At 35.1% G+C, this 6,568-nt stretch overlaps 1 protein-coding gene across 1 annotated transcript in view; it reads left to right on the forward strand.

The window, feature by feature from the left end:
• Window positions 1-958, forward strand: part of LOC112501775 — a 56,453-nt gene extending 55,495 nt beyond the window's left edge. Inside the window, exon 8 of the mRNA XM_025105491.1 lies at window positions 903-958. The gene's annotated coding sequence lies outside the window, so the exon portion shown is untranslated. The remainder of the gene's footprint in view (window positions 1-902) is intronic.
• Window positions 959-6,568: the final 5,610 nt, after the last annotated feature.

Below are 6,568 nucleotides of genomic sequence, written 5' to 3' on the forward strand. Positions count from 1 at the left end.
ATGAAACAATTGAATTATAGAATGAAATCATCAAAACGTAGATGAACAAAAGAAAATCCACAAAACGAAACAGGTTTCATGAACGTGAAACCGGTTCATGTTGCAAAGAAATTAGGTGAACCGAAACATTTTATGGTGAACCCGTTGCATTGATCGTGTAGTTAATCTTTTTTTTATGAGAAGCAAAATGAAACCGGTGCATTTTGAAAAAAATTATGAAAACTGGTTCATGTTGCAAATAAATTAGGTGAACCAAAACATTTTTATGGTGAAACCGTTGCATTTTTTTTTTTTTTTGAAGTGTATCCGAGCCGAAGCTCGACTAATCTCAGGCACATCCAGGGCTAAAGCATGCCCCTTTGTAACATATTTTGTAACATGAATACGGGACTCGGGCATACCCTGGAAATGAAGGCGGGTCCCTGCTAGTGTTTGGTATTCTATTTGGTTATGCATAGGGGCTTGGGCATAGCCGGATGATGATTGTGGGTCCCTACTAATCCTATGCATTATGTTTGATGTATTGTGAATATATGATATGTTGATACATTTGTTATGATTGATTTCTATGTAACTCTTGCGAGGGGTGATTATTTATGATATGACTAATGTTTAGGAACGTGTTTACGTATGATATTGTTGATAAAATTGGATTATCATAAATTGATCATTGGAATCGTTATTGTTGTATGTTTTGGTATGTGTACGGACGAACGGATTCTCTTATTGAGTATGTCTTTGATTCGTTTTCTTACCGTATATATATATATATATATGTGTGTGTGTGTGTGTGTGTGTGTGTGTGTGTGTGCAAGTGTGTAATGTTAATATTCTTTGTTTAGTTCATTTAATTCACTAAGCCCTGTGCTTAATCCGAATTCTCCAACATATTTCTTTTTCAGGAAAAAGAATTAGACACGGGAAAGGATCCGATGAAATAGTTGATTCAGTTGAAGTTGAAGAACTTGATCTAGTTTCTGGTACATGATTTGTGATGCTCTTTTTTTGTAATATTTTGGCATGTATATATATTTTAATCATTCTGGGTAGTTATATTATGTTCCGGCTGGTTTAGGTTCATTCGGTTTGTAAGCAATTAATAATTTTGGTTGTGTTTGACTTTATTGGGTCAAACCGATTGAACATTTTTGGTGGTTTTAAAACTAAAGTTTGTATCCCGTATGTTTTGGTGGTTTAAAATCAATGTTTTGGTGATTATGGGTTATTTGGACGTTTTATAACCACGGTGTTACAACTCTAGCTTAACTAGGGGTTGTTCGGTTGTTTTTCATTTAAGAGCCTGTTTGTTAGCAGCTTAATACGCTTAATATGACTCATAGCTTATTCGATTAGTTATACATGATTGCTTGGTAATGGCTTAATGATATAAAAAGTGGCTTATTCAGTAACCTTTTAGGAAAAACTTTATCTAAAAAGTCAAGTTTTTAATTTTTTTTTCTAAACCTGCCATTCCCAATTAAAAACACGCTCCTTCCAAACAAAAACATTCTCAACATATACAAACAAATTAATCTATATAGACAGTTTTATCCATTAAGGAAAGTTATTGTTCAGTTGGAGTGAGTAAAGGATCAGAACAATAAAAATGGTGATCTAAAATAAGCACTTCATAAAGTTATGTGCTTTGCTACAGGTACCAGACTTTGGTTTGAGATGAAATATTTCAAGATCAGAAAGAAGGATCATCATGACCAGATGGCAGATGCATCAATGATTCAGTGGAGCTGCTTCTTCACATGAAAACAAACCCACAATCCAATCTCTCTTCTTATAGACTCTGGATGGGTTGCATCATCTTAACACCCAAAACCAGTAAAAATTAGCAAGAAAAAAGAACCCCCATCTCTGATTTGTARGGCATGTTTGTAACTTCTTACAATAAACAGTCAAATTGGTCATTGTAGTTTTGTTTTTAATTCCCTTTTCTTTCTTTTTGATTGATATCATGTTTCAGGCAGCAAAACAGAGAAGCATTGTCGAAGTTCAAGCATTCAAGTGTTTGGTAAACGACAGCTACAGTCCGGAGTTACAAACAGTCGATTTCACAAACCACAAGTCCGGATGCACGGGCCTTAAGTTTGATTGCACAGTCCAGACTTCAGACAGCCAATTTTCAAGGTAAACCATGCCTTTTCTAAAGAGGATTAATCAAATGAAGAACATGTAGTCCATACAAGAGTTGAGAAAAATGATTCAAGAGTCTGAGACTAGCATATAGCTGTTAGCTTAAAAACGGAACTTGTTTTACACAAAAGCAACAGTATCTGCCTTAACTGTTACATCCTTGGTATCTACGGCCTTGCCTCTTGGATTTCCTTTTATGCTAATGTTATCACCCTTTATTAAGTTTATCAAAGTAAAAGGTATATGTCAAACGATCTCAACCCTTCATTAGTTTATCAAAGTAAATAGAATGTACAGAAATGATCTTAAAAGTATTCAAGCATTCATTCATCAATAATAATAACAGCCAAGCACACATCTCACAACTTCAGGCAACTACTTTTAGCTCCATGAGCACAACCACAACCAATCTAATATCTTACAGAGAGAGAGGCCTGCTGCAATGCATACATACCCCTGCTGTGTGTGTGTATGCATAGATATTAGATTAGAAGCAGAGATCTGGAGTGCTTTCTGATGCGTTGTGAAAGGCGTGCAGAATCTGTTTCCTGGTTTGTGGGTTCACCCCATTACTGCTGATTCATACAAAGTATCTGAAGCTTCTACAAAGGTACGTATAAGGACCACCATGCACCCCCCCCCCAAAGAGTGATATGCATACATACCACACATCTTATACATACACACATCAGTGCATAAAACATGAAACCTGTTTACATTGATCCTTAAATATAACCTGTTTCAATTTCATATTATACACACACATCAGTGCATAAAATCTTTGAACTTTTTACCCTTCATCATCAAAACCTGTTTACATTGAGCTTTAAATATAACCTGCTTGAATACCCGTTTAAATTGAACTTGCATAATGGTCTTGGATAATGCCAAACTTGTGTACTGATTCAATTTGGTTGTTTGGTGTAAGCCTTTCGAATTGTTTGGGGACTTGTGACGCATATACATAGGTGTAACAAGATATGGTAGGAATTGTTGTTGGTCTTGGAAGACTTTGTGCTCTAATAAACGACACGAAGTATTATAAGCTTTCTCTACTTGATTCACTAGAGATACAAGTTGTTTGCATGATTCGAAGATAACAGAAAATATGTTTTCTTATTCCTGCTTAACTACATTAATATTTGCCTATTATTTTTAACATACGCATATTATTATATAATTCAAATAGATTCTGATTAGTGTAACAAACTTGTAGAAATGAACACCCCATATATTGTTGATGAGTTTTACGTGATGAATAAGGTATAATCAGCAATTATATTGTGACACATTTTGTACCATATGTTTCTATTAAAACCATTGCTCCGTTTTTTGCAGGAAATATTTACATCACGAAAAACAAACAACAGTTTGGATATACAGATGAATATTATTTTACAAACGATTGTATTTCTTTGTTCATTCAAGAATTTCAAGTTTTGTAATGAGGTCTGAGTAGATGGTTACAGAAACCCGACATGTGTGCAATTTTTTGTTCATTCGATCTTGCGAACAAACAAAATTAATCTTCAACTTTATATATTAGTTGACTTGTAAAATAACCACACAAACTAATGTTTCCGGATTGTGATGCAGCGCGGGTACACCACTAGTGTGTATATATATATATATATACTAGTGGTGTACCCGCGCGATGCTGCGCGGGTGAATCACAATTCTGAAACATTAGTTTATGCTTGAATCATGAGTTTGTGTAGTTATTTTACAAGTCAACTAATATATAAAGTTGAAGGTTAAGATGGTGTATTAGCAAAATTGAATGAAAAATTAATTGCACATGTATTGGGTTTCTAAACCCATATATTCAAAACTCATTACAAAACTTGAAATTCTTGATTGAACAAAGAAATAAAATCATTTGTAAATAATGTTCATCCGTATATCCAAACGGTTGTTTAGTTTTCCTGATGCACTCATCCGTAAATAGTTCCTGCAAAAAATGACGCAATGCGGCGAGATGTAGAGGATTAACATTGCTTAAAAGTCACGGAAATCAAATAATCTTCTCTCTACATCATGATTCTCAAGAACAACCTACGATCAATGTTGAAAGTAAAGTATTAACACTGCCTAAAAGCAAATGAAATACGAACCATAAATTCTTTGTAGCTGATCGAAGTCTTGAGCTTGCTTCTTGTAAATCCGTTTCTAGAATAAAAATGCAAAAAAAAAAACCTTTCAGTCTCTCAATGTCAAATATCCAGCTATGCATAAAAGATAAAAAAACAATAAAGAACACAGCTGTCGGTCGCCGTTTCCACAGCTGTCGGTCGCCGGTTTCCTCATCTACTCGTCGGTCGCCCTTTTCCATAGCTTCGTTGGTCGCCGTTTCCACAGGTTTGTCTCCCGTTAGAGCTGCACTTTTTTTGCTTTCCTCAGCTTCGTCTGTTTTAAACAAGATTTTTTTTCCACAGCTTCCTCTACGAGCCTTGCCGTTTCCACAGGTTTCCACAGGTTTCCACAGGTTTCCACAGGTTTCCACAGGTTTCCACAGGTTTGTCAGTTTCCCGTTAGATTTTCTGTTACATCCTCTATTTTAAACAAGATTGCTTTCACTTTTTTTACTAGATTTTGTGTTTAGATCTTGCTATTTAGATGGGGTTTTTTTGAAGATTGCTATCTGCTATTTAGATTTTCAGTTACATCCTCTATCTGCTGTTTTTTTTTAAGATTGCTGTTTAGATTTTCTGTATGGGGTAAACAAGCCCAAACAAGGCACTGCCTTTTTGAAGATTTTATAATGCCCTTTCGATTTTTTGTTTACAATGTGTGGGCTAAAAAGCCACTGCTTTAGATGGTAACAATTGGAAACAAGCCACTGCTTTAGATGGTAACAATTTTTATTTAGGATGAGGCATGTTAATAAGCTAAGGATGGTAACAATTGTAAACAAGCCACTGCTTTAGAAGTTTTCTGTTTACAATCTTGTAGATTTTATGTTTATTGGGCTGTTTATTCGTTTGCTAAACTTTATGTTACTTTGTACTTTATAAAATTGTTTGGACTAGGTATGGAATTAGTTGGTGAATCTTCGCACCAAAAGAAACGTAGGATTACTTGGAAAAAGGAAGGATTGGTCCAAAGATTTCTCGAAGCTTGTATACACAAGACAATAAAAAATGGACGAAAAGGTAGTAGTCTTAAGTCACAGTCGTGGAAGAATGTTGGGGAAGAGTTGAAAAGAAAACATAACATTGTCGTGGATCAACGACAAATGAAAAATCACTACGATTATCTTAAGGGAAAATACGCAGCTTGGTCTAAACTGAAAAACAAAACGGGCAATGTCTACGATCCATCAACCAACACCTTCAATCTATCAGATGAGGAATGGAAGATAGAAATTTCGGTCATTTTCTTTCTTAATTCTTTACATAATTATATTTTTATAATATATTTATTTATATGGATATAATTTTTTTAAATGGTTCGAATTGTTAGGCGGTTCGAATACACAATGCGTTGAATTGATGCGGCTATCTCAGGACGTGTAGATACTATTATGCAACCATTTTAAACAAAGAAATTGGTTGCAAGATAGTAGGAATGTGACCGTCGAAGAGAAGATGGTTATATTTTTGACAATTATTGGCCATAATGAACGCTTTAGAATGTTAAACGGAGATTTCAACACTCTACGGAGTCTATTCATAGACACTTTCGTGAAGTGCTACGAGCAATGATGAAATTTGCAAAAGAAGTTATACGTCCGACATCCTCTGACGAAACGCAAAACACATCAGAACGTCAAAGAAACCTGAGACAAATATTTCCGGTATGTTTTCTATTATATTATGTAAAAGCAACAASCCTGTTATATTGTCTATTAATTTGTATTTCTAAATAAAGGAGGCAATGGGTGCATTAGATGGAACTCTCGTACATGCAGTCGTACCTGTTGATCAACAAGCTCGTTATAGAGGTAGAGGAAGAGGTGAATGTTATCAAAATGTTTTAGGTATATGTGACTTTAATATGCTTTTCACATTTGTTTGGGCTGGATGGGAGGGTATAGCACATGATGCTAGAGTGTTGAGAGAAGTTGCTTTTAGTCCAACTTCTGGCTTTCCATTTCCTCCACGAGGTATGTAAAATTTTTACTCAACTTTAACATTTCTTATACATTTTATATTAACTCAATTTTCGATTGTAGATAAATATTATCTCTGTGATGCTGCTTATGCCAATACTCGGGGTTTTATGACTCCATATCGCAATACAAGGTATTGGCTTGCTGATTTTCGACGACAACGAGCCTTGACCAAAGAAGAAAGGTTCAACCATGCTCATGCACAACTCAGAAACGTTATCGAGCGTGCCTATGGTGTCTTGAAGGCCAGATTTCCAATTTTAAAGCAAATGGCTCCCTATCCGTTTCGCATACAAAGAAATGTTGTGATTG

The sequence above is a fragment of the Cynara cardunculus genome, unplaced genomic scaffold, assembly GCF_001531365.2.
Source record: "Cynara cardunculus var. scolymus isolate 2C unplaced genomic scaffold, CcrdV1 Un_Scaffold_555, whole genome shotgun sequence".
Taxonomy (NCBI): domain Eukaryota; kingdom Viridiplantae; phylum Streptophyta; class Magnoliopsida; order Asterales; family Asteraceae; genus Cynara; species Cynara cardunculus.